This window comes from Pyrus communis, chromosome 1 (genome assembly GCF_963583255.1).
Source record: "Pyrus communis chromosome 1, drPyrComm1.1, whole genome shotgun sequence".
Lineage (NCBI taxonomy): Eukaryota > Viridiplantae > Streptophyta > Magnoliopsida > Rosales > Rosaceae > Pyrus > Pyrus communis.
Window position 1 is genome coordinate 32012115 of NC_084803.1, and position 13591 is coordinate 32025705.

General features: G+C 38.6%; 1 non-coding gene across 1 annotated transcript; it reads left to right on the forward strand.

Moving 5' to 3' along the window:
- The first annotated feature begins 4310 nt into the window (after positions 1 to 4310).
- LOC137720299 (small nucleolar RNA R71) lies at positions 4311 to 4421 on the forward strand. Its single transcript, XR_011066489.1, has one exon. It is a non-coding gene; the product is annotated as a small nucleolar RNA R71 (small nucleolar RNA).
- Positions 4422 to 13591: the final 9170 nt, after the last annotated feature.

A 13591-nucleotide genomic window follows, 5' to 3' on the forward strand; every position in this document is an offset into this window, starting at 1 on the left:
CCCAATATGCACGGTGTTCAAGCTCCATTGGCAAATGACAAGCTTTCCCAAACACAAGGCGATAAGGACTCATGTCAATGGGGGTCTTATATGCTGTTCTATATGCCCACAGTGCATCATTCAACCTCAGTGACCAATCCTTCCTTGTAGGGCTTACGGTCTTCATCAAAATGTTTTTGATCTCCCTATTGCTAATCTCCACTTGTCCTGAGGTTTGAGGATGGTACGGGGTTGCCACTTTGTGGTTGATGTTGTACTTCTTCATCAAGGATTCAAAGGGTTTGTTGCAGAAATGGCTGCCACCATCACTAATAATAGCTCTTGGGGTTCCAAACCTACAAAAAATCACATCTTTAAGAAAATTCAAAACAACCTTATGATCATTAGTTATTGTAGCAATGGCTTCAACCCATTTGGATACATAATCTACTGCCACTAATATGTATAAGTAACCAAAAGAGGATGGAAATGGTCCCATGAAATCGATTCCCCAAACATCAAAGAGCTCCACCACCAAAATGTTGTTCAATGGCATCTCATTTCTTCGGCTAATGTTCCCCATTTTCTGGCACCTATCACACTTAGAACAAAAATCAAAAGCATCTTTGAATAAAGTAGGCCAAAAGAAACCAGATTGTAAAACCTTTAGAGATGTCTTTTTGGCACCAAAATGTCCTCCACATGCCAATGTATGGCTGAACGTTAGAATGCTTTGTTGCTCACTCTCTGGGACACACCTCCTAATGATTTGGTCAGGGCAATATTTAAACAAATATGGTTCGTCCCAAACGTAGTGCTTTACCATGGCAAGGAACTTCTTTCTTTCCTGAAAAGAAAGGTCATTTCTAATTATACCACAAACAAGATAATTAACAAAATCAGCATACCATGGTTCTTTTTCTTGAATAACAAGGAGTTGTTCATCAGGAAATGATTCATTTAGAGGCAAAAGTTGTCCAACTCCATGATTTTCATTGAGTCGTGACAAATGGTCAGCCACAACATTATCACTTCCCTTCTTATCTCGAATTTCCAAGTCAAACTCTTGTAGTAAGAGTATCCATCTAATTAAGCGTGGCTTAGCATCCTTTTTTGTCATCAAGTACCTAAGGGCTGCATGATCAGAAAACACAATAACTTTAGATCCAACAAGATATGACCGAAACTTCTCTAAGGCAAAAACAATAGCAAGCAACTCCTTTTCAGTTGTGGAATAGTTAAGTTGAGCATCATTTAGAGTCCGGCTTGCATAGTAGATCACGTGTGGGAGCTTGTTCACCCTTTGCCCTAAAACTGCACCAATAGCATAGTCAAAGGCATCACACATTAATTCAAAAGGTAAAGACCAATCTGGTGCCATAATAATAGGGGTTGAGGTTAATTCATGTTTCAAAGTATTGAATGCATCCATACAAGCTTTATCAAGATGAAATACAACATCTTTAGCTAACAGATTGCATAATGGACGAGTGATCATTGAAAAGTTCTTAATGAAACGACGATAAAAACCCGCATGTCCCAAAAAACTTCTTACTCCCTTCACGGTTGTGGGAGCTGCCATATTGGTGATGATGTCAATTTTGGCTTTGTCCACCTCTATTCCTTGGCTAGAGATTACATGCCCCAACACAATTCCTTGTTTCACCATAAATTGGCACTTTTCCCAATTGAGAACCAAATTTGTTTCCTGACATCTTTGAAGTACTAAAGAGAGATGGTTAAGACATTCATCAAAAGAGGAACCAAACACTGAAAAGTCATCCATAAATACCTCAATGAATCTTTCTACCATGTCAAAAAAAATTGCCAACATGCATCTTTGGAATGTTGCTGGAGCATTGCAAAGTCCAAAAGGCATTCTCCTATATGCAAATGTGCCAAACGGGCAAGTAAAGGTAGTTTTCTCTTGATCCTCCGGAGCAATTGCAATTTGATTGTAACCTTAGTAACCATCAAGAAAACAATAGCGTGAGTAACCTGCCAATCTCTCAAGCATTTGATCTATGAAAGGCATAGGAAAGTAATCTTTTCTAGTGCTAGAATTCAACTTCCTGTAATCGGTGCAAACACGCCAACTAGCCATGGGCTTTGTGGGCACAAGCTCTTTGTTTTCATTCTTCATTACCGTGATTCCCACCTTCTTAGGTACCACCTGAATAACACTCACCCATTTCCTATCAGAAATGGGATATATGATCCCCACATCTAACAACTTCAACACTTCATTCCTCACAACTTCCTTCATGTGTGGATTGAGCCTCCTTTGTGGTTCACGGGTTGACTTTGCTCCTTCTTCCAAAAGAATCCTATGCATGCACATGGTAGGGCTTATTCCCTTGATATCTGCAATAGACCAACCAATAATTGATTTGAACTCTTTTAACACCCTAATTAGTTTATCTTCTTCATTTGGGGTGAGGTCAGAAGTTATGATAACTGGAAGAGTTTCAAATTCAGCTAGATATGCATACTTTAGATGTGGTGGAAGTGGTTTAAGTTTAAGTTTTGGTGCCTTAACAGTGGAAGGGATTAAATGTGACCTCGATGGTTCTAAAGGCTCTAAAAGAGGTAAAATATTCAAAGGATACGGTGCCAATGCTTTCAAGGCAGCTACCTCTTCCATGAGTGCATCTTCTTCATCAAACTCATCTTGAGATTGACTCAAAACAGTTTGTAATGGTTCATTAGATTGTGCCTGCAAGAACTTAGAGAAAACAAGCGAATCAAGCACATCAATGGCATAACAATCAAGAGATGAAGAATGATGTGAAAGAGACTCAAACACTTTGAATTGAACGGTCTCTCCTAGCACTGTCATAGTGAGGAGTCCATTTTGCACATCAATGATGGTCTTGGCCGTGGCCATAAACGGTCTCCCAAGCAAAATAGGCAATTCTCGGTCATGTATAGGAGCTTCTTCCATGTCCAACACTACAAAATCCGCAGGCAAGATTAGTTTATCAATTTGAACTAGAATATCCTCCACTATACCTCTTGGATATTTCATGGATCTGTCCGCAAGTTGTAATGAGATGGTGGTGGCTTTCAATTCCCCCAAACCTAGTTGAAGGTATACGGAATAAGGCATTAAGTTGATGCTAGCACCTAAGTCAAGCATCGCCTTCTCTACCTTCTTGTCTCCTATGGTGATGTTGATAGAAAAACTTCCTGGATCCTTGAGCTTTGGTGGAAGTTTTCTTTGCAACACGGCACTTACATTCTCGGACACCACTACCTTCTCATGTGGTCCATACTTGCTTTTGTAGTTGTTTAACTCTTTGAAGAACTTCCCATAAGCTGGCATGTTCCTAATGACATCAAGCAAAGGTAAGTTAACATTTACTTTACTTAGAATATCAAAAATCTCCTTAAATGACTTATCCTGCTTGCTCTTGGTAAGTCTTCCAGGGAATGGTATTGGTGGAGTGTAAGGTTTCTCGGCCTTGTGAAGATTTGGTGCTTCAAACGAGGGAGTAGCATGGCTTGGTTCCTCATTTGATTTCTCATTTTCTCCTCGAGTAACCCCTGCATTCACATGATCAGATTCATTAGTAACTTCATTGCCAACTCTATTATTGATAACCTTACCACTTTTAAGTGTAGTGATTGCTTTGGCTTGCTCTTGGTTCCTTTGGAGTATCACGGGTTGGCTTGGAAACTTTCCAACCTCTCTTTGGCTCAAGGCATCTGCAATCTGCCCCAATTGTGTCTCCATTGTGGTTAGAGCCGCCGAATGTTGTTGGAGAGTGCTATTGGTGGTTTGTTGGAATTGCAAGGTATTTTGGGCTAACAATTTAACCGTATCTTCAAGTGTAGGTTTTGGTTGGAAGTTTTGGAATTGATTGTTGTTCTTCCACGAAAGATTGGGATGATCTCTCCAACTTGGGTTATATGTATTGGAATACAGATCATTCTTTGGCCTTTGATTGTAAGAATTCATGAGGTTCACTTGCTCTTGGACATACTCGGGGTAAGCCTCCTTAGATGGACATTGATGAGTAAGGTGGCTTGGTATGTTGCAAATGGCACACACTTCACTTGCTTTTGGCACCATGTTGAGCACGGATTCAAGCTTCTTTTCTAGGTTAGCTACCTGCAAAGAAAGATCATGATTAGAGCTTGTTTCATATACTCCAACTCTCTTACCCCTTACATCTTTGTGTTGAGCATTAGATCCCAACATCTCATAAATGTTATATGACTCTTGAGCATTCTTTTTCTTCAAAGCTCCACCTGCTGCATTATCAACAGTTGATTGACATGTTTGGGTTAGTCCATCATAGAAAATTTGCATTTGTAAGTGAAGAGGTAACCCATAGTGTGGACATTGCAACAAAAGGCCTTTAAAGCACTCCCAACACTCATTGAAAGGTTCTCCATCATCTTGTTTGAAGTTGAAGATTTGTCCCCTTAATGTGGCTGTCTTTTGAGTGGAAAAGAACTTTTCCAAAAATTTCTTAGCCACGGCATCCCATGTGGTGAGTGAACCAGGTACTAGAGTCATCAACCAACCCTTGGCTCTATCTTTCAAGGTGTAAGGGAACACTCTCATCCTCAGATTTGCTTCACTTACTCCCTGTAAAGGTAAACCACTCACAACATTATAAAATTCTTTAATATGAGCTAAAGGATCTTCATTAGGTAAACCATAAAAAGAAGGAAACATATGGAAATGTGAAGATTTAAGATCATAGTTTCTAGCTTCTGTGGGCAGCAAGATGCATGAAGGTGAATTTGGTATGATTGGTTGAGCAAAATCCTCCAAAGCTCGAAGATCATCTTGGTTGCCCGCCATCTCTTCTTCTCTTTCCCAATTAAAGTGCTCAGATCCTTCACTTGTTGGACTAGACGGTTTCCCTTCCTCTTCTTCACGGACAATGGAGGAACTTGTTGGCACAAAGCTTTCCAAAGTGTTGCCCTTTAACCGTTCAATTCTTTGGCCTAATTCAGCAAGTCTATTTGACATATACTACCTGAAACAAGATAAAACAAGTTTGAATAAAAATCAGAAATCTACTTAAAATGAAAAAAACAAGGTTTAATATCAAAACAAGCAATTATAAGGGACTGAAATCAGTCCCCGGCAACGGCGCCATTTTGATTGTTGTTTTCCTTCTTCATGCTAGAATATGTTTAGTATAATGGCACAAGTAAGGGTGTCGAATCCACAGGGACTAATTGGACCTATATAATCACTTGTTTTGCAAGAACTCTTTACTAGAGAAATAAAACTAATCAATGTAGGCAGATTTGTTGTTGTAACTTGAAAGCATAAGGAAATGAAGTAAACACAAAATGAATGAATCAACAGCTAATAAAATGAGATAGTACCAATGGAGATGAAGCTAGGGATTCGATTTTACCATTGCTAACCCAAGGCCATGCTTGTTGAATCAGATTATACTCATCCATCTACCTATTTCTTGAGTTTGTTTCACTTAGATATGATCAACCATATGATGTGTGGATTTGATCAAATGTCTATAATCATGAGCCTAATTGTGATGTGCAACTTTGGTTCCTAATCAAGAATATATAGTGCACAAGAAACTTTCACAAAACCAAAGGGAACACTCGGCAGGATGTTTGCAAAACATTCCCTTCATTCATTCACATATCCACCAAGATTATGCATGATGTGTGCTTTAATCTTGGCTAAACAACCTGTGGTTAATTCAAATGATGATCAAGCATTAAAATCAACACACAAAGTCACAATTAAATCAGAGAATGAAACAAGAAATAGATGGATCAACTGAGCATTCTGAAATAACTACATGGCAATCTTGCAAGGCTACATCGAATCCCTAGAAAGAAATTAGTTACACTTCATGTTTACAGAATGTTTGATATAAAAATATACAACATGAATGAACATAGAATTAAGGAGAAAGAACCCTTGAAGCAAAACTGATGTTGAAATCCCTTAAGAGTTGCCTTCGGTGTTGGTGCTCCAAGTGTGTTGTAAATGAAGGTGGAGCGGCTAAGGTTGAATGGTTTCTGCGAATGGGAGAGTGTATGGAATGGAATGAAGCCGAGAAGAGATTGTGTAGAAATGGAATGGGAGCTTGCGGCAAAGGGGAAGATTGGATGTGTTTGTGGTGTCTTGTGTATGAAAATGAGATGATATTTTTGTGTATGAATGCATGGGTTTTTATAGGGGGAATGGGAGAATATGTGGGTGATTGTTTAAGAGTGAATGTGGTTGTTATGATTGAGAGTGCATGTGGATGAAATAATGATGGAAAAAGAGCTAGGTTGTTGGTGTGTGAATGCATGTGTTGAATTGGTGGTGCAATGATGAAAGAGTAAGTGCATGTGTGTGTGAATTGTGGTGCAATGATGAAAGAATAAGTGCATGTGTGTGTGAATGGTGGTAGCTAGGGTGAATTATGATGAATGCATGTGGAATAAAGATGGAGAAGGTGATGTAATGATGAAGGAGTAAGTGCATGTGTGTGTGAATGGTGTTTCTTGATGGTTTTGGGGTTGTGATGCATGTGAATGCATGTGGCTAAGGGTTGTTGATTGGGCTAGAGGTTTTGCATGGCTCAAAGGATTGTTTGATTGGGCTAGGCCCTTTGTTTTATGTCCAAAGTGCATACAAGGCTTTCAAATTCGTCCAACACTTTGGCTCCAAGCATATGCTATCCATTCCAAGCCCAATTTTGCTCCAAAATGCTCCAAAATGCATCTTTTTGCTTCCTTAGCCATATGAACCTAAAAACACACGAAAATGGCTTAAACTACTAAAACAATTATGAATTAACAACATAGATGCACGAAAACAAGCTAAGTAAGTCGCCTAAATATGCTCCTATCAGTATACCTGCACACGAGTTGGAACCACCTAAAGTGGTCTGTACGACAGGACTGGGTGTAAATAAATACGCTCAAGTGCTACGATCACGAATAATCGCGGGTCACCTACGAGTCGGAACCACCTAAAGTGGTCTGTACGACAGGACTGTGCACCTACCTTCGATCCAAGGTGAGCGTAAGGTACGGGAGGTGAACATCATGTGAAGGACTGTGCCCAGATGCGGGAGGTGAACATCACGTGAAGGACTGTGCCCTGACCACATGCGGGAGCACTAACACCGGGGTGCAGGTTTATGAGCTCTCAATGCATCTCAATATAACATGTGCAACTCATGGTAACCAGTACGACAGTATCGAAGTTGCCTAACCCATAACTGTAGCCACGCTATAACGCAATCGATTCAACTAATACCATAAACTCACCTGAACTTACCTGGGTGTCCTGAGTTCACCATTGCACTTGAAAGCATTCCCAATAATTATATACAAGTAATATACATATGGATATACCATGATGCAATCTAATACTCAACCATGTCGTAGCATTTTCAATTATAAACAATACGGTGTGAAGTGTACAATCAATAAAGCCCTACTCCCGAACTACTTATTTTCAGGGATAATTATCCATGGCAACCCAATTAACACTAATTTAACTAACTAATTCACAAAACTAAAACTTGCTTTTACCAATTTCCTTCGCATTACTCAATTTCCCAAGCAAGGTTTTTGTCTCAAATATTTTATGGTTGCATCTAACGTCTCGTTAGACTGCCTACGTACCCTAAACAGGGATCAAGCCATTCATAGTTCATATAGGTACTTCAAGCATTCACAATAATTATATGAAGGTAATATACCTAATCAATTTAAAAGTGTCGATAGAACTCTCAATAATATGTACGATAAAAAGGAAAAGATCCACTCACCTGGAGTCCACGCTATAATTCTCTAGCGCATGCATCGAGGCGTCCTGAATGATTGGTCCCTGTGACCAATTATCAAATCACATCTCAGAACTCTTATTCGTAGAATATGTAATTCACATAAAACACAACCTCAACGACATTCTAAAATAGTTTGAGACCCATTGACCACAAGTCAACATTCGATCAAACATCGACGGTAGGGTTTACAACCCTGTATAACTTGACCCGGAAGATCCGCATAACAAATTTCCAATCCGCAACTCCCAACGATCCACAATATGTTTCTAGAATAACATATTAAAGTTTCATTACGATCCAACGGTTAGATCTCCGCCAATTGCCTAAAACAAGTGGCCGTGAACATTTATTTTACTAACTTACAAATCCAATTTAGAAAGATCTGTAAGTCGGATTCTTGATCCATAAATTCCGATGATCTTTAAATATTACGTATTATAATGTATCCAATTTTGGTGACAATCCAACGGTCAGATCATCGATTCACATTTTTATCAAGTAACGTATCGTAACAAATTTAGGTTCCAACGATCAACCTACGTCATTCAACTGACAAACTGAATTCAAGACATTCGACATAGCCTAAAAATAGCATTGGCGGCCCACTGGCCACGCGCCGCCGCGGGTGGCGGTCGGCCGCCTCGACTCGTTGGAAAATCCAACTATTTCCAAAAATTCTCAAACTTCACAGAAATGAAGATCTCAGTGAGTGGAGCAACTTTCATACCTGCCACGAAGTCCAAAAGTGGACGGAAGATGGTCAATTTTGCCCACAAAGCCGGTGGGTGCCTAAAACTTCCCGACGTCGATTCGTCGTCTACGGTGGTCCAACGGGGTCAAGGTTGGGTGGGTTTTGCTCCTGGGATGATAGGCTACAAAGCCCAAGTGGTGGCATCGGCCATCGCTTTGCCGATTTGCCAAAAAATTGAAAAAGGTGGCCGGAGCACTATTGATTTTCGTCAACTTTCGTGGCCTCAAACCGCCACATCCCATGGTTAATCAAGGTGGTTCTTGGGTGGGTTTTTTAGAGGGGAATGAGAGCTTCAAGATGGTGGTGGTGGCATCGAAAAACTCCACCGGAGTTGGCCGGAATAGGCCTCGGAAATGGGTGGTCGTGCATGTCATTTTGGATTGGGTCACTGATGCGAGAATTATACGCACACAAATTAAACCCTCTTTTTGTCAAATTGTAGTAAGTATGGAAGTAGGGATCGTTCTGGACCGGGGATTAGGAGGGATTGTTAATCACTTGGATTTGACTCAAAAACGTAAAAACACAATATAAAACACTATACTAGACTCAAAGAATGCAAAACTAAACTTTAAAACACTAAAACAAACCAAAAGACTCAAACATCACCCCAAACACTCAAAACTGCCTTAAAAACACTTTCTGGGCAGTTTTGAGCACTTTGGTGAATTTGGACGAATTTTTGTAATAAATTGAATCAAAACACTTATAAACACAAACTAAGACACTTTCTAACTAAATTGGACAATAAAGTAAAGGGGGATTAAGATTTTGACGAAATTAAATTAAATGGACAGATTGTAATTTAAAACAGAATGTAAATATGAATTTGATGAAATGGAATGGATGTGAAGCTAGCCAAGGGGTTCATCTCCACACATGTTACACTTGCATAATAAAAAGATTTCCAATTGCATTTCAATAAACCATGAATTCTCAATGCTCCAAGTTAATTAGATCCGCTTAAATTAACTTTCAAATCTTCCTAACGTTATTGAATTGGATGATTGCATACGACAACCCAAAACATTCCCCACAAGTCCCCTACATGATTGCATAATAGAGATACAAGCAAGAATCATTACGCTCTATGAAAATTATAAGTGTTGACGAGGCATTCGTTACTATGGAATACGCATGAAACTTATGCCAAGAATTCGTTTAACGCGATTGTTTATAAGCAACCTCCACTACTTGTGAATATAAGTTCGTAACTATTAGGTGAAACTCACTTATATTCTAGCGTCATATTCATGCATGAAAATTAAGCGTGCACTCTCAATAAACATACATAAATAAGTTATCAATCAAACAGTTAAACAAATTGAATCCACAACTTATGAAACGCAATTAGAAGTAATCAAATCAAAATGCAAGCATAAACATATATTTTGAATCCCCCCCTAGCCAAGGGGGGTTTAGTTCTTCATACGTACAAAACAAAGAGAATTGAAATTAAACATTGAATTCAAAGGAAAAGAAACACCTAAACATTCCAACAACTCAAACTTGAATTGTATGAACGTTTAGGCCTGCTTCTCTTCCTCTTTGTTGTAGCACAAGGTCTAAGGTGAGTTTTGGGGATTATGGATGATGTAGAATGGAGTGGGGTGGTAGGATAGGGAGTGGTGAATGGCTGAATTTCTGGTGGTGTTTGGATTAGTAGGGAACTCACGGCACAAGTTGGTGTGTATGGATGATTTTCTGAAATGGAAGAGTGTATGAATTGTGGCTGCAATGGATGCTTATTTATAGGTGAAGAAGAGGGAATATGACAGCTAGGTTATGATGATGAATGCATGTGCAAAGTTGGTTGATTGATTATGAGTGCATGTGGCTGAAATAGCATGTGGAATGGCTGAATGTGGTGCAATGATAATGTCTTGTGGCTGAATGGATTAAAGAATGGGAGTGCATGTGGGTGGAAATGCATGTGGGTTAAAGAGTGAATGCATGTGCAATGACAGCTAGGTTGAATTAATTAAAGGGATTGCATGTGCAAGGTTTTGGTGTGAATGATTGAATGTGCATGTGGCTGATTTACGAAGAGTGAATGCATGTGGCTGCAAGGTGTGAATGATTATGGGTGCATGTGGCTGCAATGGATTAGGAATCCTTCAATTTCGTCCATTCCTTTTGCTCCAAACATAAGCTATCCATTCCAAGTCCAATTTTGCTCCAAAATGCTCCAAAATGCATCTTTTTGCTTCCTTAGCCATATGAACCTAAAAACACACGAAAATGGCTTAAACTACTAAAACAACTATGAATTAACAATATAAATGCACGAAAACAAGCTAAGTCGCCTAAATATGCTCCTATCAGTCACGGTTTTGGGGAAGCTGCCAGCTTCTCTCTCTCTTCTCCTCAATTTCTGATTGGTCCTCCCTTTCTTTTACTGATTGGTCCTTTATTTTCTTGCTTAAAGGCTGATTGGTTAGTCTTCCCACAAGGTGGGAGTTCAAATAATTTAACTACCTTTAAATAACCAATTTCAAACGTCCGTAACTATACCGTTATAATCCGGACTCGCAAACGGCTTTCACCTAGACGTTCGTACCAACGAGTACTACGAGGATATGCTAAAAGAATAAGTCCCACATCTCTCAAGTCGATGGTCAACGGAAGTCAAAGTCCTTGCCTCTAGGGCAATTTCGTAAATTCACGCTTTTAAAATAAAATAAAAACGTAAAATTTGGAACGGGTTGTCACAATCTACCCACCTTAAGAAAATTTCTTCCTCAAAATTTAAAATCATCAGTCCAATGTAGAATACTCAAAATTAAAGAGATATATGTATGTAATACATACACGAGGAAGACATCAAGTTATAGCGAGTACATAAAATAGGATGACATTCCGTCATGATCAGAGTGTAGTGACTCTTCTTTCATGCCTCCAAATTCCTACTTTCCTCTTCTTCTTTTTTTCATAAACGTGTTCAAAGCGTAACGCACTTCGAAATTAAGCATGTAATATTTTTGGGTCAAGCCCAACAACAATTAACGAATTAAATAAGTAAATACAAATATTAACGTAGAATAATCTACTTGTTTTCTTGCTTAACAACCCAACGAATAAGTTATTAATATTACGGTCTACACCCCACAAAACCGACAATTCACTGTTGTCTTGATAAGCAAGCAACAATTCCCGAGGGTGCAATATTACCATCTTGCCCCTCAATGGGAAATACACATACAAGCCTCGATCGTACTCATTCACTACCTTCTGAGGCAACATCGTCAATAACATAAATTTTCTACATCACAATCTCAATCAAATATTTGTTCGCAATAATCTGCTGTAAATCACAAGCTGCACATACAATATTTGTATTATATTTCGAAGGATACCATACTCCTAAATAGGAATGTAACCGTAGTTATCCATAATTCTAACAAAAGTATGCGTCCATTAAATATGCGTTGTGCGTAAAATCTCCATACATCAACTCCAATGATACCATAGTTAACCCGAAATTGTAACTGTGGTTACAAGTGACTAGAATGGAGATAAGGATATACTGCAACCATGCTACTGGTGGGACAAACAAGATGCAACTCGTCCACAAAGGTCTGAGTAACTCATTTCAAACTAATCGTTAATCTATGGGTAGAAATGCAATACTGAACAACTTCTAATACTCAAAACCTTCATAACGACTTCCAAAGGCTTGGAAGTGAAACATGTAACACGATGAAATATAAATACACCAAGATGATAATCTTGTCAGGTTTCTGTTTGCTGAATTTGTATAGAAGTCTAGGAGTAGTTTTCTCAAAAGTCATCGTCCTCTGGACGCAATTAGAAAATTGTAGTTGTCCTGGAAGTTTGAACTCTATATCCTAAATATCCCCACAACATTAATCAAAAGCGGGGTGCATCTAGAGTGAGGATTCATTTAGAACACATCAACGGGAGCTTTGATTTTATCTCTTCCCTTCTTCCACATTTGATCACGTCAGAAAGAGAACTTCTAGATCACATCACCCGAAGAGGTTGACTACATCCCACTTCTATCTTAGTGGTCTTCACAAGTGTCTTGTTGTTGAAATTTCAACACCCATTTTAAGGAAATAACTATTGCCAATACTTCAATTTTTAGAGCAAGAAGAATATTGTTTTCTACTTAAGTAAACAACCACCAATTGGAACATCATATAAGCGTATCATTGGTTTAGCATCACGATTAATGAATTTCACATTCTTTACATATACAACATATCTCGAACTGAGCATATAAAAAGATACTTCCTAAGTCCATTCATACAAAATGATTAAAATCATTTGAACCATTTCTTGATAGATTAAAGGTAACTCTATATCGATACTCATATTTCCCAACTAAATAGAATAGGACAGGTTGGAAGTGTGCGAGAGTAGATACACAATAGTGCACTCATAGATGCTAATTTAATTCTACTATTGCCTCTGACAGAACTTAGCTTGTTCCAAAAAGTAAATGTAATAAAAAGTTCTAAGATCAATGAAGATTTGGACACACTTTTCTACATAAGAATCCCAATCAGTTTTCCAATGAAATTAGAAATTGTTAATTCTAGGTCATAAATATGATGGTTCATCTTTAGTTGTTCTACCACCGAGAAACATGAGCGTTAACATACTAAGAAAGTCTGAATCCGAATTGACTTGTCACATCAATCGACAATCACCATGCATCATCAAAATCTCCACAGAGAAGTGTCATCTAGCCTTCAAAATAAGGTGATGACTGTTGACTTTAGGTCAATGAATAAGATGGTTCGTTTCAAACAGTTCTAATCGTGAAAAATAAAAGCAATACTCCATCATTTTGCCATACCAACTTAACAATGTGGTGGTATCCGCAGTAAGATTTTTGGGATATGACGCCAAAAATATACATCCTTGAAATGAACAATACTACTAACCAACTCTACAACACGAACTAAAAGGTCTTCACAGTTTCCTCAGCACTCATAACAATCTAACAGTGAGATATCATCCCGCATTTCGATTCTAATGTCTACCTATGGAAGTGATCGAGAGGTGGTTAGTCAAAGGGTTTTTGTTTACCTGGATAAGTGAT